The sequence below is a fragment of the Triturus cristatus genome, chromosome 3_2 (assembly GCF_964204655.1).
Source record: "Triturus cristatus chromosome 3_2, aTriCri1.1, whole genome shotgun sequence".
NCBI lineage: Eukaryota > Metazoa > Chordata > Amphibia > Caudata > Salamandridae > Triturus > Triturus cristatus.
Genome location: NC_140584.1, coordinates 1,000,192,702 through 1,000,215,781, shown reverse-complemented (window position 1 = coordinate 1,000,215,781; position 23,080 = coordinate 1,000,192,702). Strand labels below are relative to the sequence as shown.

General features: G+C 46.9%; 1 protein-coding gene across 4 annotated transcripts in view; it reads right to left on the bottom strand.

Annotated features, from left to right (window-relative positions):
- The window catches only part of TAF15 (TATA-box binding protein associated factor 15), a 481,601-nt gene that overhangs the window by 192,270 nt on the left and 266,251 nt on the right, over positions 1-23,080 (bottom strand). The gene's annotated exons all lie outside the window — the stretch shown is intronic.

The following is a 23,080-nucleotide window of genomic DNA, read 5'->3' as shown; positions in this document are numbered from 1 at the left end:
GCATATGTGCGTGACATGTAGTGCTGTAGATTTAAATGTTCTGCATACTCCTACCATCTAGTGTTGGGTCCAGATGTGTGCAAGTTATTTTTCTTCTAAGAAATCTCTTGAGTCACGAAGTAAAGTGACTCCTCCTCTAGGTGATATTGAGCATAGGCATCAACTCCATTGTTAGATTGATTTCCCGCAGTCGGGTGAGAATGGGGTGAGTGTTAGTAGAGAGATTACCATGCATATAATAGTGTAACTAGGTACTGCAACAGCCTAAAGGTGTCCAAGGAGAAGTGGTGGCCCATGTGAATCTACAGCACTACATGCCACAAACAGATGCTTACAGGGTGTATAACTTAATCCATTCAATGGCATGTGTGGCTGTAGATACACATGCTCTGCAAAGACTATAATTCTCTAGAAAAAAAGGGGAAACCCAGTAACCAGGGACCTGGGCTGGGCTGGGCTGGACAGTAGATATGTAAAAGGTGGTCCCCACGGGAAAAGTGTAGCCCTTGACTTCCACAACAATAGTGTCACAACAGAGATAGAAAAAAAACTCTCACAAGAGTAGGTTTACACTTATGTGTTTATTGCATTTATTTTTTATGCATCTTCTCACTCATGAATATATACATCAATTCTTAGTGATTATTATGCATTACTTATATCTTGAAAGAGATAAGGTGCTCCTACAAAGTGACGGCGCAGTGAGAGTGATCAAAAGTGAAAAAAGTGCATACGTGCTAGGTGCATACGTGCTATGTACAGAAATATATACGTGTGGTTGATAGGGATAACAGAGTGTTTGAAGTCAATACTCGTCAAGCAAGTATTAATATCCACCATCAAATTCTCGAATTCTCAAAAACACAGTCCACATATGTTGTCTCGTCTACGTTTCGACTCCTGGGCATAAGTTAATTTGAGCAGGGTCATCATAAGGACACTTGATTTTGTATACGCAGCACTGCTCACCTTGTGCATCTGGCACCCCCCGCAGGCAGGCACCTTCCGCCCCGCTCCCCGGTCCACCACGGGTCTTTCCCGATTGTGTGGAGGGAGCTGGTGGCATCTCAGGTTCCTCAGTTCCGGTCCTAAGGCGGGGGCGGAGCTTGACGGTCAGCAGTCTAGCTACTGCTGCCTACTTAAGCCCAATGCCATTCCCGACGTGCAGCAGACGCGCGCAGCGGCAAGCCGGTCTGTGCCCATCCACGCACCGGCCGCCCACAGCACCAGCCATGATGCTGGGTTGGGATCAGATTCTACAGAGAGCACCCATCACAAAGACACAAGGGAACAGCTTCTGATGTTAGGTGAACAAGGGGATGATGCTTCCGTTCACACTAACCCGTCGCAGGTAAAATCACCCCCGGAGATAGTAAAAGTAGACAGCCTCAAATGTGGACTAATCAATGTCAGATCCCTAGTGAAACATCACCAAGAGATATATATCCAGGTAGAATCCCTCAACCAGGATGCTTTGTTTCTAACAGAAACATGGACAAGCCCCGATTCAGATGTCGAACTGGGGCTGGTATGTCCACCAGGCTATAAGGTGCTACACAAGCCAACGCCCAATGGGAGAGGACGGGTAGTGGGACTAATTTTCAAATATAGTTGGAACTTCACCCAGACCACCATTTGTTTTGTTTAAATTTTTTTATTGAATTTTTAACACTTTAGATACAGTGAATCATGGAAAATGGTTCCAATCTCAAGGTACATGCATAGGCAGAGATATTTTTTGGCATTCAGGTGTACATACGTAAATGTTTTCTCTCATAGCTGTCATACTATATCAATACAATCCCAGCATTATATATAGGTTGAAGTTATCAGTGTGAGACTTATGGGTCCTGGGATATGGTTGCTAATCAAAATCTTGGTGACATAGCTACGTCTGCTCGTGGTTCTCATGGGAGCTTTGAGCCTTTCACCCAGACCATCATTGATGAAGCCGAGGGTATTGAGCTACTGGGGTTCTCCCTGAAGGACCTCACAGGCCACCTGTTCACAGGCATAGTATGCTATAGAGCCCCTGGCCCAGCTAGCCCGCAACAACAGGCATTTATTGACATTCTTTACAATATGTCACTCACTCACTCCAGAATGGTTATTCTGGGGGATTTCAATCTATGGGATAATGGGAATTTAGGCCCAGCGCTTAAAGACCTTCAATCCTGCGAGAATTTAAATTTGCAGCAGCTGGTGAAGGGACCAACACACCAAGGTGGCCACATTCTAGATTTGATTTTTTCTGAGGAAAACGTGGCCAAAGTGGAAGAAATTCTTATTCTATTCTGGACTGACCACTTCCTCATCACATTTACAGTGTCCAACCTTAGCAAGAGCAATGACTCCTTTGTCACGGGAAACTATCGTCAAGGCAGGGAGTGGAACAAACTATTAAAGATAACAAAACAATCCCCAGTATTCACTGAAAAAATTGACTTTGATGGAAGTAAAACTGTGGAGGATAACTACTCGAAATTTTGTAATCAGATTACCAACATTCTCGATCAAACCATTCCGACGAAAAAACTAAAGAATAAGCAGAAGCAGTCAGCCCCTTGGTTTAATGAGAATTAAAAAAAATCTAAGGAAGGGATGAAAACAAGCAGAAAGAAAATGGAGAAAATTCTACGAGGAAGTTGACAAAATAGCCTTCAAGGTAACAATGGGTAACTACAAAAGAGAAATCGCTAAAGCGAAAGCAGAGTATTATGCAAACTCCATCTTAGAGGCACCCAACAAAGCCAGAAGCGTATTCAAAATAGTAAATGACCTCTCTAAGCCTGACTGCATAAAAAACAAGATTATCGGGGGCATGGCCAAGCCAAGCTACAAGATGGTCGCTTCATCTGTCGGCTCTGCTGACCGAGAACATATCCGTTGCATATCCGCTCTAATTTGCTTTATCCGGGGCTCTAACGAAATTTCAGCATCGGAGGGGCTACTGCACATTTTGGTGCCTTCCGCGGCCTGAACTGTGGCGCTGGACGGAAACGGCGAGATCTGCGACGGTGGGCCGTACCAGAGCGGAGGTGAGACCGCGAGGCCTATCGGCTGAAGATATTGCCGGTGGAGCACTTACAACACGGGGTGGAGGCGCGCACGCGAGCGGAACCCCCACAGAGTCCGACGGAAACACCAGGACCGTTTCTGCAATCACCAAGTGCGGTGTTGGTTTCCGGCAGGCCGGATAGCACGGAACGCTCCCACAGGTATGGACCCCAGCATTGGCTTCCATCGGGGTGGTCACACCGCCTGAAGGGACTGGGAGGGGACGGCGGCCCCGCATCGGCCGGAGGTGTGCAGAATCGGCAGGCTGACTTACGAATTGCGTGACAGGTCTCAACATGACCCCTTTAAATACCAGCCCCACAAGGCTGAGATCGTTGCGCTGCCGTGCAGGAGGAATAGTAGCATGGTTGCACGCTTACAGTATTTATCCCTGAAAGTGAGTGGGTGTGAGACTGGGGCAATCCTCTGGCCTGAGGCACCCCTTATGAGAGGTTTGCTGCCTCGGGGCATCACTGCAACCCCCCACGAACACTTGGGTACATAGTATTGACGTCCCGCCCCAACGCCAGGAAATAGCAACTGTGCAGGGGAGCACAGATTATCACTGTGGAGCACCTGTGGTGTGGGAAACCCCCCTCTCAACTTGGACCACAAAACATTGTCAGGGCACGTTCTTGGTGCAAATTGCTGCGCATATGCCAAAACCCTAGTGCTCGGAGGGGTCCTGGATGTGTGACTTTAGCTGCCAGAACTCCGGCCATTGAAAGGCGGGATTGCGTAAAGGGGTGAACGTTGGCGATCCTGCTGCTGTCCCGCACGGTGCCTGGCGCCGGCCACAGGCTAGTCTGTTGGAGGGATCTGTGCGCAATATGGCGGGGAGTAGCAGTTCGAAGGCAGCTCTTCAGGCAAAATTGACGAAGTACGCCTGGGAAGGTGGCCCTGGAGCTAGCCCCAAAGGGGGGGTCGTCTGCACCTGACAAACCTGAAGCTGGTGGAAATCAGAAGGAGCCAATGCTGCAGGATTTCCTTGAAGCCATCACCACCGTCCGAACGTCATAGGAGTCCCGTATAGATACAGTGTCCATCGAAGTTTTCCTCATCAGAGAAGATATGCGCTCCATGAACTCGTGACTGAAAGACGTCGAAGTCAACGCTACCTCCTTGGTGGAAGACACGTCAGCACTGCAGAGAAAGATGGAAGAGCTGCAAACACACGCCATGAAACTGGAAGCGCAGTTGGATGACTATGAGGGACGCTCCAGACGCATACTGCATTTGGGTTTTGGTTTTGCAATGGTTGTTGTTTGGGCATGTTTTATCAGTTTGGGTGGTCTCGGTGTGGTTGTCGTCCAGGCATGTCCTATCATTCTGGATTCAGATATTGATTGCAGCAGAAACGGTGTTACGAACACTTTCATTGATCACAGAGCTTAGCAGTGTTAGAAACTCCTTCCTTATCTTCCCCCTGACTTGCTCCTTCATGAGATATCCTATATTTTCAAAGCTGAGTGATGAGGACTACGGATAGGCAGTAACTTACGTTGCTTTCATGGAATGTGAATGGACTGGGGGACAAAATAAAGAGAGGGGTGGTTCTCCAATTTCTGAAGCAGCACTCGCCTGATGTTGTGTTTCTCCAGGAGACCCACCTGTTGGGCAACGGCTGTAAGGCCCTGTCACGATGGGGTTTCCAACTGGCCGTTCACTCCGCCTTTGGCTCTGGCTCCCGGGGGGTGGGTATCCTCGTTCACAAATCTCTTCCCTTAATGATTGATGCAGTCCGCACGGACCCAGTAGGAAGGTTTGTGGCCCTGTCTGGAACTTGGGAGGGGGCCACCCTCAACCTGGTCTCAGTATTCATTCCGCCGGGCCTCCATACGCAGTCCTTTATTGATCTTGGCGCCCTAGCCCTGGGCCTCCCGGACAGGCGCTTATTTATTGGGGGGGACTTTAACTCCATTGTCTCAGCCTCCCTGGACAGCTGGCCGCAAAAAAGACCTACCACTATCCCGTAAACTAATCCATAGCTTCTTAGGTGCATTGGGATTGGCAGATGTCTGGAGATATTTGCACCCAGAGGAACTCCAATACACAACCCATGGCACCATGTCACGCATTGTCACACTCACACACCATCTCCACACTGTTAAAGAAATACGACACTTGGCCAGGGGAATTTCAGACTACTTCCCCGTTCTGTGTAGACTGGGGGTGGGGGAACCCACGCTCGGCTGTGTGGCGCCGCTTAACTCGTGGTATCTTACAACCCCCAATATCAGGGATAAGGTCCTGACCGAAACGGACCTGTATTTCCAAGAAAACCTGGGCTCAGTCAGTTCCTCCGTCCCATTCTGGGAGGCATATAAGACGATTTTTCGAGAGGTGGTTTTGGGAAAAATCGCAGGGCAATGTAAGAAGGTGGCCGCCATGACGCGTATAGAGGAAGAGATCCTAGAGTTGGAGAGTGCAGTTAGATCGCAAGTTTCGGAGGTAGTGCGCCAACAGCTTTGAATTAAAACCAAGGAACTCTTAGACCTCGCTATGGAGGCAGCTAAGGCGCTACATCGGGCTACCCTTAGTAGAATTTACGATGTAGGAGATGAGGCAGGCAAGTTGTTGGCCTGGCTTGACCGCAGAGAGGGGGCTCGGCGTGTTGTGGCTGAAATTGCCACTGACTCCCACTCCAGACTCACAGCCCCGCAGGACACTGCAGACGCATTTGCTAGATATTACCAATCCCCGTGCTTCTCCCGCATGACCTATTCAGAAGAAGAGGCTTCTTCCCTCTTGCGTGATATTGGGATGCCAGTTGTAACAGAGGAGGAGAGTCTCGACTTGGACCGTGATATTACGGTAACCGAAGTAGAGAGGGACATCCATGATCTGCGGGGGGAGTGGGTAAGCGTCGGGCCCTAATGGGATCCCTGTAGAACTATTTAAGTTAACGCAGGCTTGACCGCCCCTTTTCTCACCGCCATGTATAAAGAGAGTAAGGAGGTGGGAATTCTTCCAGAGGATCAAAGAATGGCAAATATTGTTATTCACAAGGCGGGAAAACCCGCCGACCTGTGTTCCTCTTACAGACCTATCTCACTCCTTAACTGCGAGGCTAAGATCCTTGCCAAAGTCCTTGCCACTCGTCTGTTACAGGTTCTCCCCAACTTGATACACCCGCACCAGTCCGGGTTTATGCCGGCAAGAAACACATCTCTTAACCTCCGCCGACTGCACGCAGTGCCCTGCAGAGCAGAAACAATCAGTGAAAACGCCGTGGTGGCGTCATTGGACGCCGCTTCGGCCTTCGACACCATTGAATGGCATACATGTTTGCAGTGCTTCACAGGGTAGGATTGGGTCCGGAATTTACTAAGTGGGTGCGACTGTTATATTGCCAGCCGTTGGCGCAGGTGGTAGTAAATAATCGGAAATCCCGTCTTCTCTCTGGGTAAGGGCACCAGGCAGGGTTGCCCCTTATCACCGCTTCATTTTGCCTTGGCCTTGGAACCCCTAGCAGCATGGATCCGTCAAGATCCCGTCATTCGTGGCCTCAAATGGGCATATGGTTGGGAAGACCGCATATCATTGTACGCAGATGATATCCTGCTCAATCTTGCATCCCCAGCAAAATCTCTTAATGTGGTGATGGACTTATTTCACATTTTTGACCGGTTTGCAGGCTACAAGATCAACTGGTCCAAATCGGCGCTTTACATCCTTAGCGGGAAAAGGCCTCGACTTCCCCGGGGCTGCCAGCTGACTGAGGCCGTTGACGGCTTTAAATATCTGGGGATCTGGGTATCTGAAGACCTGATGCGCTTTCATGACACCAACCTCCAGGCACCATTAGCACGCTTCCAATCAGACGTCCAGCACTGGAAATCGTCCCCCTTAACCCTCCTGGGACGGGCAGCTCTCTTCAAGATGATGTCCCTCCCCAGTTTCCTGTATGTGTTGCAGAACACACCCCTTCCAGTTGCACGTCATATTTTAAAGAACTGGAAGGCACAGTGCGGGATCTGCTGTGGGAGGGTAAGCCACCCCGCAATGCCACACACAAGCTCACACTGGGATGGTTCGACGGGGGCATTTGACTCCCTGATGTGAAAAAGTACTACTGGGCTTCGCAACTTGCGGCCATTAACCAATGCACTTACAGGTGGCATGACGACCCGGGTTTTCGGATAGATCGGTGGCTCCTTCCCGGGGCGGGTTTTCGGGCGCACTGTATACAAAGTCTCTAAAAAACGTCTTATCCGGCCCAACTAAGCATGCTGTGCGAATATGGAGAGACGCCACTAAGAGCCTGGGTTGGGAGGGCAAGCTTACTCTAGCCACGCTGCTCTGGCATTGTGATCAGCTAGGTCGGCTGTCGCGCTCCTTGGGGTTCGACAAATGAGACACCATCGTTATCTCCAGAATTGGGGACCTTTGGAGGTCCGGGAGCGTCATGCCATTCTCCCAATTACGTCAAGAGTTTGAAATGGCCAGCTCTGAGCAGTTCCGATATCTCCAAATTAGGCACGCACTACTCTTGGCTCTCTCTAGGGGCACGGCCCTCCCAGATTCCTCCCCTCTAGAGGATAGAGTTTTAGATGGTGATTTACCAGAGAAGGCCATATCCCTCATATACAAAAAGCTCATCAACAATATGACCGACCCCCTGACACGACTACGAGATAAATGAGACCATGACGTTTCCGGCATGGATGATGAGTCGCGAGCCGCGGTGGCTTCTCCCCGCGAAATTGCCATCTTCTCCGGACTCAGCTAAAAATCCTCCACAGGACATACTTGTCTGGACCCTCGCTGGTCCATATGGGATACGACCAAGATAGCGGTTGTAAAAGGCGCTGCGGACAGGAGGGCACCTTCATCCATACACCCTGGGAATGCGAGATAATTCTGAAATTCTGGGAGGGGGTGGTATCAATGATGGAGAAAGTACTGGGGCAGCAGATAAAATGTAACATCAAATTGATTTTGTTGAATGTATGGGACCACACTGATCTTACTGCTAAGGAGAGGACATGGGTCTCGTTGGGCTTCATGGTGGCCAAGCGGAATATAGCGCGACTGTGGAGGGCTCCGACCTCACCGAACATTGCAGAAAGGGCCAGAGACATGGACTAGTGTATGGTGACCGAGATACCTATTTATGTGTCCAGGGGATGCCCGAAGAAGTGGTCGCAAATCTGGGGGTCCTGGAACACCTTCCGGGGGAGATATGTGAACCGCCAAGGGATCGGGGGGGACGAGGGGGATGACGTTTGATAAAGTGATATTCCTGTAACTGAATATGCTGCATGAGGGTTGGGAAGTATTTTCTGTTCGATCGCACTGCGTTTCATCGACTATACGTGTTATGCGATGTTTCTGCTGTCTAACATGCCAATTTTCAATAAAACTTTTAAAAAGAAAAAAAATAAATAAGATTATTGCGACCTATGATCTATGTAATGGTCTAGCGACTTTTTTTCAAGGAGAAAATTACTAAAATAATCAATGGTCTGAGCGACAAAGGTGCCTCCAGTGAGTTTGAAGGAGGAAGGGGCAAGAGAGCATAAGTCAGCAACTCTAGACCACTTTGAAACCCCCTCAGAGGAAGAATTTCATAGACTCGGTCTGAGCACTCCCTCACAGGGTATGGAAGGAGCTCAGTGAGGAGCTCGTTCCACAGCTCCGTCAAATCTGCTGCCAGTCCCTGAGCAGTGGGGTAGTCCCTGCATGTTGGAAACAGGCAATTGTGACATCCCTATTGAAAAATGTTACACTTGACCCCCAGTGCCCAAACAATTACAGACCCATTTCTCTTCTACCTTACCCTGTGAAAATTCTAGAGCGCCTGGTTAGTAAAACCCTCTTGCAATTTCTAGAAACTAATCAAAGGCTGGAAGATGTACAATTCGGCTTTCGCCCAGTTCATGGTACCTAGACTGCACTAGTAACAGCCCTGGACGAACTTAGAATACGAGCAAACAAAGGTCAGTCGGCTATACTGCTCTTACTAGACATGTCTGCCGCATTTGATACGGTCAATCATGGGACCCTTTTGAGGAGGCTCATGGAAATTGGGATAGAGGGCATGGCACTGATATGGTTCCAGTCCTAGCTCTTGAATAGACTGCAAGCAGTCGCTCTACCCCTCTTTTTATCAGAATGTGGTACCATTCAGCATGGTGTTCCCCAGGGATCGGAGATCAGCCCAATTCTATTCAATATCTATATGAGCCCATTGATTCCAATTAACAAATCCTATAAAATCAATTTGGTAAACTACGCGGATGACACGCAACTTATTCTGTCCCTTGAGGGTAATCAGTCAATACCTCTCAACAATTTTCATGAATGCAGGCAAAAAACTGCTAGATGGCTCACGGAGTTCAACGGGGAAAAAACTGAAAATCTCTACTGCACGGCCAGGAAAGTTCCTCTTCCGCTCCCGGCTAACTTCTGGCCCACTCCTACAGACAAGCCCCCAACACCCTCCGTGGCAGTGCGCAACCTGGGAGTGGATTTTGACGACAAACTTGGCCTAGAAGCCCAAGTAAACAAAACGGTGGGGACTTGCTTCTCCCTAATCAGAACCTTGCTGAAAATACTCCCAATGACAGCCAGGGCACTCGTGGTAAGAAGGTCCCAATACCACAGAGGATACAGTTCAAATCTCTATGTATTGTCTTCAAGGCCCTGCATGAACTTGGGCCGACGCCACGGCAGAAACAATTTGTCTGGTATGCCCTGACAAGAAACCTTCGATCCTCTGCAGCCCATCTGGTCTGCACACCCAGAGTGAGAACCACCAGATTTGGAGGAAGAGCATTCAGCTCTGCAGCCGCTCATCTATGGAGCGAACTCCCACTTAAACTCAGGCAAATAGAAGATTTCGTACACTTCAGGAAGAAGCTTAAAACTTGACTCTTCCCAAGGGTGTAGTGCAATCCACGCAGATCAGTCCTCTTCAAGGTAACTTGAGCAAATAGAGGAGCCAATGCAATCTCAGCGCCAAGATACTCATGGGGTGATAGTGAGCTTTATAAGAACACGTTACATTACATTACAAATACACAGGAAGCACCAACAATTGTGGCAGAAGATTGCACTGTTATGTTAAAGTATTTATAAAGAGCAAGGCAAATGTAAAAATGTAAATTTAAATTCTAGATGGTGAAATAACTTCACAAAGGGTCTTTATCACAAAATCCAGTTGAAAAACTGGTGCAATGTTTGATGCCTAAATCATCCGAAAATAAGCTGCTTCTTTAAATACATTCCATACATCGCACATTCTGTAATGCGAGGTGGCTCAAGGAAACAATGGAAGCTGCTCATTGAAGCGCAATGTCATGAATATAATTAAAGAAGGAACGTCATTTCAGATGATTTAGGCATCCAGCATTGCACCCATTTTTCAACTGGTGGTAACTGCTTATTAAAGCGCTGTACGGAATGTATCCAAATAAAGAGCTTGTAGGAGAAGTTTGGGCATTTTGCGCTGTCTGTGGCTGCGAAGAAGTCTATCTGTGGAAACTCCCACCTGTGGAAGTATGGGAGGACTCCTCTGAGGTGGAGTTCCCACTCGTGGACTTGATGCCACATCCTGCTGAGGAGGTCGGCAAAATTGTTGCCCGTTCCTGGTAGATGTTCCGTTAACAGGTGAACGCCAAATCATCTGAGATAGGCATTATAACTGTAGAAAGTGTGTCCCCTCCTGTTTTTGTAAAAAGAAATGTCTGTTGTGTTGTCCAGCCAGACAAAGATAACTTTGCCTTCGCGGTGGACTAGAAAGGCTTTCAATACTAGGTTAACTGCTTGAAGCTCTAGGTAGTGGAGACTGTAGTGATAGGTGTCCCAGAGACCCTGAACTGTGAGATTCTGTAGATGTGCGCACCATCCTGTAAGGGATGCGTCCACTGCGAGAATGTTCTGGGGAACAGGATCGAGGAGCGGCCAGCCCTTTGATGGGTTCTGTGTATTACACCACTGCAGAGAGTGATGTGTGTGGCTGTCTATCAACATTAGATCTTGTAATTGACCCTGTGACTGAAACCTTTGACTCGCCAGACATTCCTGCAACGGAAACATATGTAGTCTTGCATGTGGCACTATTGCAAAACAATACCCCACCATGCCTAGAAGTTGTTGAACTATTTTGACATATGTGTTGATTGGGGTGAAATAGATTTTGCAGTACTGTGATGTTGTGAATACTGGCTGCAATTGGGTAGGCTAACCCTTTGTTTTGCGAAAAGCCCTAGATAAGGTTGTATCTGTGAAGGCTGAAGATGTGAGTTCTGTATGTTGACTGTAAACTCCAATTGACGAAGAAGTTGTATAGTGGTCTGAGTGACTTGTAGGAACAACTGAAGCATACTGGCTTTGATTAGCCAATCTTCTAGATACGAGAAGACAGGAATACTGTGTCTGTGTAGATGTGCTGCAACTACAGCTAGACATTTGGTGAACACCTGGGGTACAGTAGTGACCCAGAATGGAAGCACTTTGAATTGATATTGGGTTCCTGCTATGACGAACCTGAGGTATTTCGATGAGCTGGATGTATTGGGATCTGAAAGAAAGCGTCCTTTAAGTCTAGTACAGGCATAAAGTCGCCTTGTTGTAATAGAGGCATTACATCTTGAAGAGTCACCAGAGAGGTCCAGAAAGGGCTGAAGTGAACAATTGTTTGGAGGAATGGGGAAGTATAAAGAGTATACTCCTGAACCTTGTTGTGCTAGAGAAACAGGCAATATGGCTCCTGTTTGCAACAGAGACTGTACCTACTGTTTGAGCAAGGTTTGGTGCTGTTTGGAAAGTATGTGCCTGCGAGGTGGGAAGTTTGGAGATGTTTTGATGAGCTCCAGACAATAACCATGTTGGAAAATATTCAACAACCACTAATCTGTTATGGTGTTCCAGTTGGGGAAAAAGCGTTGTAGTCTTCCCCCGACAGGTGTTAAATGGTCCGAGGGAATGAAAAGTGAGTCACTGTTTGGAAGTGGAGGGTGTGGTATGAGTGGAGGCACTTCTTCCAAGCCCTTTGAAATTATTCCCTCTCAATGTGCCTGTGCAATATCCTCTTGATAGGGAGGTGTGATGCTTTTGCATAGAAGAAGAGGTGGAGGCATCTGATGATGTTGTTTTATTACCCTGTTTGTATGTGGAGCGTCAAAAGGAACCATAAGGAATGGGGGTCTGAAGCGCCCCCACTGATTTGGCAACCTCAGTGTCCTTCATTTTTTCCAGTGTTTGGTCCACTTGGGGGACCAAACAGATGTTGTTGGTCAAAAGGGACATTAAGGAGTGTCTGCTGTTCTTCTGATTTAAAGCCAGATATACGTAGCCAAGCGCGTCTACGTAGCAGTATGTTTGTATTTATGCCCCTGGGAGCTGTGTCCGCGGAATCAAGGGCACATCTGATGGAGTGGTTTAAAATTAATTTACCATCCTGTACAATTTGATGGCCTCCTTTTTTGAACTCCCCAGGAAGATGTTGGAGGAGTTCCTCCATCTCTTCCCAATGAGCCCCGTTGTATCTTGCGAATACCCCCTGAGCATTAGCAATTCGCCAATGGTTGGCTGCCTGTGCAATGAGTTTAGACTATCAAGGTGGAGGGGCATCAGCTGATGTCTGAGAGTTTGCCATGGTGTAATGACGCATGCCCATACTGGATCTTTAAAAATGTCAACCGAGTGACAGAGCATTATCCTTAGCATGGGAAGATATTCACATGCTCTAGTAGTAGAGGAGAGTGTTTTAAAGAGGAAGTCATGCTCTATTGGGTCTTTCTGCAAGGGGACCTGGTGATATGCACCTGCCCTAGCTATAAGTTCCAGGAAGGATGTTGCATTGTCCGGGGGGTGATGGGTTAGCTGGGTAAAGGTCTAGGCAAATATGTCATAGCTGTACCATAAATCTGTGGAATGCTGATCATCGTTATCTCCTCCCCCGTGATCCCCTTTATTAGACTGTGGAGAAACCAGTAGAGTAATGTCTCCTGTGTCACTAAGAGAGCGATGTGAGGAAGGAGGTGGTGCTGGTGAGAGAGGTGGAGGAGGTGTTGGAGACGGAGAATAAGCAGGCAAAGGTGGCTGTAAAGGACTAGTTGCAATGTCCTTTTTCTGTCTCTGTCCTGTATCTGTAGGCCAGACTATTTCAGGTACGGATCCTGAGCCCAAAATGAAAAGGCCTCTTCCTCTGTTGCCGAAGCCTTGTGCAGCTCCTCCTACGTCTGTTTGACATTGTGTTGGGCAAATATGTTGTGTGTCTCTTCTAGATCTCAGTGCTGTAATCAATGGCCATGTGCAATATCACAGAGAGGAGGAGTCACTTTACCTTCTGACCCGAGAAACTTCTTAGAAGAAAAACAACTTGTAGACATCCAGACCAAACACTAGATGGCAGGAGGCTGCAGAGTATATATCTACAGCCACACATGCCATTGAACATGTAGTTTACTGAAGGTAAGTAACCTTTTCTTTGCATGGATACATTTTCACGCAGATTACTCACCTTGTAAATGAGCCCCAAAGCAGTAGAATCTCTGGAAGGTGGTATTGAGTGGTCCTGGTCAGCCAAGTAAATCATGCAACTCAGCTCTAGCAAAGTGACCATCACTACAAGCCTGACATGTGAGGTATTAGTGCTTTGCAAAAGTTTGCGAACATCTAGTACTCCTGCAGATGAAGGCAACCGAGATATCACTAGAGAGACCCATGGGCCCTTTTAGAATGTGCCTGAATGTCCTCTGGAGAATCTTTCTTGGCCAGGGCATAGCCTATTCTTGATAAAAAAGAAGGCCCTACCTTTTGTTTTGCTCTAGGGAAGCCCACGAAGACCTAGTTAGCAGCTCTGTCCTATCAACTGCAGTCAATGTAGTAAGAAACGGCATGCCTGGGTTATAGCATATGCAGATGTTTCTCATCCTGTCTTATGTTGGAAGACTGGGTAAGAAGAATGGACAGGTGCACAGGACCAACTTATCTGAGCAGAAAACTGTGAAGGAAGAAACTGCGAGTAGAATTAATCACCACAGACAGAAATATATTTTGAGTAGGAAGTAAAACCAAGCAACGGTGCATCAGCCTAAAAGGAAATGCCATCAAGAAAATAAAAACAAGGTTAAAATTCTACTGAGGAACAACAAACTGAGTGGTAGGGAGCAAGTAAAGCAACCATTTCTGAGAACGCACTACTACTGGCTATTTGAACAAGGAAGGTTGGTAATGAAAACACAGACAGAGCTGCCAGGTAGTCTAACTGTAGCCACAGCAAGGCCCAGCCATGCAACGGACAATGCAAACCTCACGGGACGTCTAGCAGTTGAGATGTAAAGAAATTAATACATTTACACTTACACTGTTGAACAAATCTGCCTCAATGGGCTGCACACATGCATTTGGTGGAAGGCTTTCAGGTCCCCTTGACGATGTATATGATCTCATCAGGCAAGCAAAGGGATTCTACTTGCCACTACTCAAACTCCACATGCTCAGTCATAGTATCCTGGGATTGGAGGACCTGTTGCAAAGGCATCCATTATGAGCGGGTGGGGAAATGTAGGCCGAATGCTGAGTATCAACAAATTGGCACACCCGATCCTCATTGCCCAGTTTCGAGCTATCAGAATAAAAGGCTCACAATCCTTACACACAACTTAAGACAGAAGACCAATCCGTGGATGTGTAAAGCAGGCCCTGAGATAAACTCTACCAGATGGCATCATTCAGGGAAGCACCTTCCGAGGAGTCCATAGCACAACACAGAGTACACTTTCTGTTTTGGGCAATGGTGAAAAGTGAAAAACCCAGCAATACTCTAGGTTAAACCTCCTTGGGGGAAGCTGCCTGCATAACTAATGCCTCCTTTCTGGTCTTTACTAGCATGTATCTTTACTGTAGCTTCATGTTAGGGATAAGTTTGCTATTCGATTCTATTGAAAATGTGTCCATCAATCAAGATCATATGATGAGAAAGAAATCTAATTTACATGAAAACGTTACTTACCTTCACAAACTATATTTCTGGCTGATACTGAATCTACCTGCAGATTACACCTGTTGACTAATCCCAGGCGTAAGACTGGATATGGAAACTTCAAAGCTTTAACAGCTTTTTACAGATCCCAGAAGTGACGCTGGATGAGGTCACTGAAGCAATATAGCACCCACCTTAGTGTATCAGCATCCGTTTCCATCCATATTTCCAAGCCTTCAAGGCGAGCAGATAAAGCAAACTCGATTAGGAGTAGTGCAGGGCAACTTTTAATTGGGATCTTATTTAACCTTTCTCTGTACTACTTCCATATAATGGGGAGGAGGGTGGGATCAGTGAGGAATCTGCAGGTAGATCAAGAATCCACCAAAAAGATAGTTAGTGAAGGTAAGTAACTTTTTCTTCTAATGGATACTTCTGACTGCAGATTCCAGATTTGAACTGATTTTTAATGTGTAAAGCACTAGATTGCCCTGCGGAGCCTTGGGGCTGCTTCTGTCTGAAGGTAAAGACTGGTTGGTTAGTAAATGAAGAGCCAGGTTTTTGAAGATTTCTTGAAGGAGAGGAGGTTAGGGCTCTCCCTCAGCTCCTGAGGAAGGGAGTTCCACAGTTAAGTGGTGCCCGTTATGAAGCGTCTTCCTCCCCAAGAGGCTAATTTAAATTTATGGTTTTTCCCAAGTTTAAAAGAGGCTCACTTGTTGAATAGATTCCCAAGCAGCACCGTCCCCGGAGGAGGGTTGATGGATGATTCGATGAGGAAATGTTGCCGCACAGATCTCACAAATAGTCTAAACCTGTGCACCTCCAAATCTAGAAAACAGTGCTTGGCAAAGGTGTGCGAGGACATCCACGTCGCTGCCTTAAAGATCTCTACAATAAGAACGCCTCTTGCGAGGGCTGAAAACAATAACTTGGCTATAGTGGATTGAACCCTGATTCCCTCAAGCAGCTCCTTTGGTGCAAGAGCATAAGGATAAGTTACTTACCTGTAATCCTCGTTCTCTTCCAGGGGTATCCTCATCAATAGTCATAGTCAATAGTTGTTATAATATATATATATATATATATATATATCATATAGCTTCATATATGTTTTTCACATATATGTGTTTATATTGTTTCCGGGGTCCCCGCGCATGGGCGGGAATAATCATGTGCTTATGACTATTGATGAGGATCCCCTGGAAGAGAACACATTTGATATAAATGATGGTCAAGGTAAAAACTGACTGCTCACTGAAGATCCAGACAATATAGCTCCTCCCGCATAGAATGGTGCGAGGAAAACGTTTGGAATGGCGATAAACCGGACCAAATGGAAGGGGCCAGCACTTTAGGGAGGTTCTAAACATCAGCTGGGCAGGGAAAAAAAGATTTAAATGCCAAGTTGAGAGCTCAGGACCAGCAACCCACTGACCAGTTTCGCTGAAGTAATGGCCACCAAAAAGACTGTAACTTAAGGGGCTGTAACAGAGACCCAATCAAAAAAGTTAAAACAAGATTTAGGTCCCAATTGGACATACCAAAAGGGGTTGGAGGTAACAGATAGGTCATCCCTTAAAGGAACCTCATTGCAGTGGGGGAGTTGAACATGGACAGTTGATCTGGGAGACATAGGAACGCTGACAATGTCATCAAGAACCAGTGCACAACCTCTCTGAGCCAGGGAGAGTGCGAACCTGTAGGACCTGTGGCAATCTGGCTTCTAAAGGATCCACATTGTTGTCTGCACACACCTTGATATTAAACTGCTTCACCACCCAGACTACACAAATTTTGTGCAGGGGTGATACGCTGAGAAGATAATACCTACCTCCTCCATTGGGAATTGAGAGGAACCTTGAAGTCCCCACTTAATCTCTATGGCTGAAGGTTATGATATCATCACAAAACCAGAGCAGAGGTGGCCATAGGACGACTGCACTGGTGCTAGAGATGTTAAACAATAGTGCTCAAACACTTGCAGTTCCACTGCTCGGGAACCACCATGCAAACACTAAACATTTTACTATGGAGGGAACACCTTATGTGTTTCATAACAATCTTATTCTGAAAGTTCAGAGTAAGTCACAAGATCCCCCACATGTTTTTCTTGTTTAATCCATATATGAGGAGGAAGCCATATTAAGGGTTCCAAAAGAACGTCTTTATTTAGGTTTCATCAATACTTCTCACTCCAGCCCAGCCGAAGCATTTTGTCCTGAATAGGACTTCCATCAGGGTTTGAGAAATCGTGCATGACTATCTGGAATCGGATTAAGCCAGTATGAGTAGGGCATTAAAGGAACAGTTTCTCCCAAGTGGGTTTTTCAGAGTAATGCAGACAAGCATGCAACTGTGCCGATATCGAATAACGAATCCAGTATTGGCGCCGTGGCATGCTTGTCTGCATTATTCTGGCACAGTCTTGGAAAATCTTCCTCAGCACACGGGAAATCAAGTCTGGAGAGAAATTGTAGTGCAACGGAACGTTACACCTCACATGAAAGCAATCCCCAAGCTTTCCCTCAATGGATACTACACAATCAAGTCCACTTAAGAAGTTCCCCACTTGGCAAAGATATCCAGGCCAACTTCCGGCAGAAGATGCTACTCATGGTCAGAAAGTTAACACTGGCTCAAGCTGTCGACTCGGACATTCCGAGACCCCGCCAGGTGAATGGCTGATAACCAAATCCTGGTGGTGCCCAACACCACCACTTTATCACCTCTGGGCACACAAGTTAAGATCCTACTCAATATCATGCACCAACAGGCATACATGATCAGTAGGATACAGGAACCTATCGGTGTCAGGACTCGAAGCCTTGCACCTTCCATGAAGGATGAGATCATCTTCTAGATGCCATGTATCCTTTGATAAGGAGGAAAGGCACGGAGAAAAGTGTCCAGAACAGACCCTATGAACAGGAGATGCTGAAAGGGCTGCAGGTCAGATTTGAGTATGTTTATTGACCTAAGTCGAACAATAGACTTGCGACTGACTGAAGCTGATGCAACAATAACAAAGGTGACTTAGCCTTGAGCAGTCAGTCGTCCAGGTACAGATAATTTGGAATACCTGATCATCTGAGATGGGCTGCAACCACCACTATCACAAGGTGAAAAGTCGAGGTGCTGAAATCAAATCAAGCGGAAGTACTGCAAACTGGTATTGGTTAGAACCCACCACAAAAACCTGCTACTTATGATGTTACTGCAGGACCAGGTTATGGAAGCAGGCATCCTGTAAGTCGAACAAACTATGGAGTTCCCTGCTTCCAACGCTAACAGGACCTGGGTTACATTCAGCATCTTGAACTTATCCATCTGGGCCTAGAGGTTCAGGACCATGAAGTTTAGGATAAGATGTAGACAGCTGTCCTCCTTTGGAAAAACAAGGTATCGCCAATAGCATCCTTGTAACCTCTCCTGTTCTGGCACGAACTTCACAGCCCCCTTCAGCACGAGCACTGTCACCTCTTGTTGGTCTTGATTTTCTTTGGACCTTGGAGAGGGCCAAAGGGGGCAGGGTTGGGAATGAAGAGCCTGGTAGTTAAGGGTATGCAACCTTTCTAGTATCTGAAGGATATACTGATATGAAGAAATTTACTTCCAGGCTGGCAGAAAGAAGGACATTTCTCCTCTCACAGGCCCTAGATGTGCTGAACGAAACACAAACTAGGTTTACTTAGGTTGCGGGGGATGAGGAGGAGACAGGTTGATAAAGAGAATCTCTGTCCTTTGTCGGGAGCTCTTTATGTATTGCTTGACTAGAGGGTTATGGGGTTGTTGTGACTGGATTGACTGCCAAAATCTACATCCGCTACAGAAGCCACGAAAAAGATGGCACTGTCTGTGGGTCTATTTGAGCCTGAAGCTGCTGGAGGTCCAAGGACCTGGCTGTAGCCTTGCTGGCCTTTCTCACTTTGTCGCCATATAAACACCTTCAAAATGGAGATCCATAAGAGACCTGTACATCTGGGAAAAGAAAACTGATGTGCAAACCCAGGAATGACGGCGGACAGCTAATGAAGCCCCCATGGCACACACCATTGAATCTGCCATGGTGCGACCAAATTTGATGGTAAGGCAGCATCAGCATGTAGGAAGTTGGCTCTTTATGTGGTATACTAATAACTAGGTGTATCGAATTAAGTGTCCAGAGATTCCCCCAGACATGTACAGGGCTCAATGTAAACCTAAAGTGCTCTATTTGTGGTAGTGTGGTCGAGCAGCCTTAGGCCTAACACAGAGTGTAAGACATGTGTTATGCACACAGTGACTAATAAATGACACACAATTCAAAAAGGAGATCCACACCAATTGTATAAAAATAAGTTTCTTTCAAGATTTATTTTAAGACCAAGAAGTACGTTAAAAGGTAAGTAAATTTGTAAATAAAAATACTTTTCACTTTCACAATTACACAGTGCAATTTTGCAGTTCAGCAATGTCAACCAATGGTAGGAAAACAGGAATGCAGTTTTTCAGGTAAGTACACGACTTATAGATCCAGTCTGCGGGGTTTCAAGTCAATAACAGGCAAGGTTCAGGTTGGCACCAAAGCTGCACCACCAGCGGCAGTGAGGGGGTCGGGTGCCCAATGCTAACCAATGGAGACTGGGGGTGATTGAAGATGCGCTGTTTACAGGTAAGTAAAGTGGTGTTGGGGGCCAGTCACTGGGGGTTTAGACAGGCACTAGAGGGGCCACAAAACAGCACCAAATATTCGCCCTCAGCAGAGCAGAGGCAGACGGGTGCAGAGTGCCAACACAGCACAGGGTGCCAAATGCAGATCAATGTGGGAGATCGCTTTCAGAAAAGGGCTGCAGGCTCTGGCCAGGAGGCTGGAGGAAGAAAGCCCACAGCTGTCTAGGTAAGTAGAGATCCTCTGGAACGTAGGGACACCTTTAGTCGAGCTCCCCAAGGCCCATAGGCTTCAGGTGTAGGGGTGTCCTTAGGCGTTGGGAAAGAGTTACAGGAGCAGGATGTGGTCCGGGGTAATCTTCGGTTTGAGGCTGCAGGCGTCAAGGTGGAGTCCGGCAGGGGTCAATCCACAGTTGACTCTGGCTCTGATTCGCTAAGGAACCTTCGCTGGACCGGTGAGCCACTTGGACTCGGGCCGTGGGTATCAGGTGCATAGGGGGGATACAGAGGCGGATTCACGGTTCCTCAGGCATACTTCTTTTTCTTTAGAATTGGTTTCTTCTGGATAGGTCCGTAGCCATGGGAGATTTAGAGTCTTTGTTGAAGGCAGACAGGGTTTTGGAGGTCACTAGGCCTGCAGGATGAGTCGACTTTTTGCGGCAGAGGCGAAAGGCAGCTGGCAAGTTTGGCGCAGAAACAGTCACTAGTTATTCTTCTTCACACTTGCTGATATGGCTTTTTGATGTCCGGGCTTCATAGGTCCTCAAGAATGTGCTTTCAGGGTCTGGGGGTGCCACCTAAATACCAGATTTAGGGGTGTTACAGGGAATTGACAGGGACCAATGGGTGTCGAATCTGGGGTGTCTAAACCCACTATTATGCCACCCTCTTGGGGGAGGGGCATAGCCCTAGTCCTGATTGGATAAGTCCCACCAACTTCAAGATGGTGGGCACTGAAAAATGTGCTTCACTTTGCCTCCAGCACCTGAGTGGTAGAGTTGGGGAAAGGGGGGGTGGGACACCTCCTTTTCTCACTTAGGTTTTCCAGATGTTTCTCCCGCCCAAAGTGGGGATTTGAACCAGGGGCAGCCATCTGTTGCTAGCAGTAGAGGCCGGGTTCGCATTACAAAGGTGGTAGGGCCTGTGAAGCTTCCCTCTCAAGCGCTGTGCTCATCGTGGGGAGGAGGTGTGACACCTCCGCCCAGAATGGGCTTTGTTTCTGGCCTCAGAGCAAAGGCTGTCGACCCAGGGGTCCAGAAACATGTCTGGTGGTGGCAGGCTGCCCAAGGCTAGTCAGAGACCACACCAGAGTTGGTAGGTTTTCAGAGAGCACTTATGAGGTTGCCCTTTGAGTACATGTTTTAATAAATCTAACACTGGCATCAGTGTGGGTTTATTAAGAGGAGTTGTTTGGTACCAAAAACTCCTGGGGTCAGTAAAGCCATCATGTTGCTGGTAAACTCAAGTTGTCGAGTTTCTAGCCCATGTACTCTCTATGGCTTCCCTTGCATGTACAATATTAAGAATTGACTGTTCATGCTGATACGCCCACACCTGAGATATAGTGCACCCTGCCTTAGGGCTTGTAAGGCCTGCTAGAGGGTTGACTTACCTATACTTCAGGAAGTGCTGCTTGGCATGGCACACAGGCAGTGTGACATATAGACTTTCTTGTTTTTATCTGCACCACGGGATGCACGCTGCAATGGGAGTTTGCATGGCTTTGGTGAGGGGTCCTTAGGGGACCCTCTTCAGTCCCAATGCCCTAGTGACCGGGGTACCATTTACTAGGGACTTACAGAGGGGTCTGAAGTGTCAATTGTGGTACAGTTTTAGTGAAGGAGTTCTGGCACATTTTCTATACAAAAAGTGGGGTGCTGACCATGACAAAAAAAGTTATTTTCTTACACAGCACTCAGGGATTTCAGCTCCATATTGTCAGCGGAAAAGACTTTCTTGACCTCAAGCGTCCATGCTCTTCTATTCTCTCTCTGAATGAGTTGAGAGGAAAGTCCCTCATATCTGGCCTGAAGAGCAAGAAGCCTGGATGATAAGACTCTCTGGACACAGATGAGTTGACAGGAAGGGAGGATCCACTGGCTTTCTCTACTAGCCTATTCACTGCCGGGACTGAGGCAGGCTTTACCCATGCCACCATGGCGGGTTCCAGCAGGACATACTTAAAAGGGGGAAGAGGCTCCAAAGTCAGCGCTAAGGGCAGGAGTACAGCACTGGGGAAGGGGGAAATATAGGGTTTTTAGTGCGTGAAGGAAAATTCATCTCCACCTCTGGAGAAGCATCCAAATCCCTGGCAGAGGATACGGCCACTAATTGAGCTATTTGTTCCACAGCTTTTTCCAACAACAAAAGTTCAAAGGATCCAATTTGAGCCAAAGAGCTCATGAATCCTGTTGCCTGTAAGTCTAATGTTCCAGTCGGTAGTTCTTAATCCAAGGGTCTCTGGAATTCCCTTTCACAACCAGTGCTGAGGTAGGGGCTATGTTGTAGAGAGAGGCTGCGCTACAGGTGTCGAGCTGGTGCTGGAGGAGGTGACGCAGGTAGTGGCAGAGCTGGCCTCGGTGCACCATACCTTTTTGCTCAGTGTATTGCTACCCCAATACACTACCGATCCGTGAACCCTAAAAACACAGTACTACTACTACAATTCACTACTCATCCCTAAACCCTAAAAATCTCCTTATTAATCCTACACTATCCATACCTGAATAATAAAATACCCTTGCTACCTCTAAACATTACCCATCCTTGAACCCTAACAGCCCCTTCCTGAACCCTAAAAATTCCTTGCTACCATTAAAAACTACCCATTGCAGATACCTTAAAATTCCAAACCACACCTAAAAAAAATCAAAAATGAAATTACATATTTACAAGCGTTTTATATATCTTCATTGGAGAAAAAAGTTTAAAGTGCTGTTATAGTTAGGTGTTGAAATGACAAAAACAAAAGTTTAAAAACCCCAAAACACAGATTCACCAGTGCCCTCACTATGCACTGCTTATCACCTCACATATTACTTCACTCATGATATCTCAAATTAAATCACTGATGACTTCACCCAGTCATTGTTTTCAGTGTCCTATAGAGTTTGTAGACTTGAAGTAATTCAACATGCTACAGCTGTGGTCCAACCCACAGACCCCAAATCCACATTTCATTTCTTTTTTTAATTATTTTTGGGTACTACAATACTGCCATTTAAGTGCCACCCCCATGTTACCACAGTAGTATGCAAGCTTCTCACGGTGATGCTAACATAGTATCGCAGTACCATGGGGTGGAAGTGTGAGTGACGGAATTACCATGGGAAATCATGGGTTGCCCATCCTCCCCTTTCTTGGCCCCCACTTTTTGGATAACCATGAACCTTTCCAAGAAGGAGCTGGTGTGGATTATATTTTTTTGAATGTTCTGTGGAG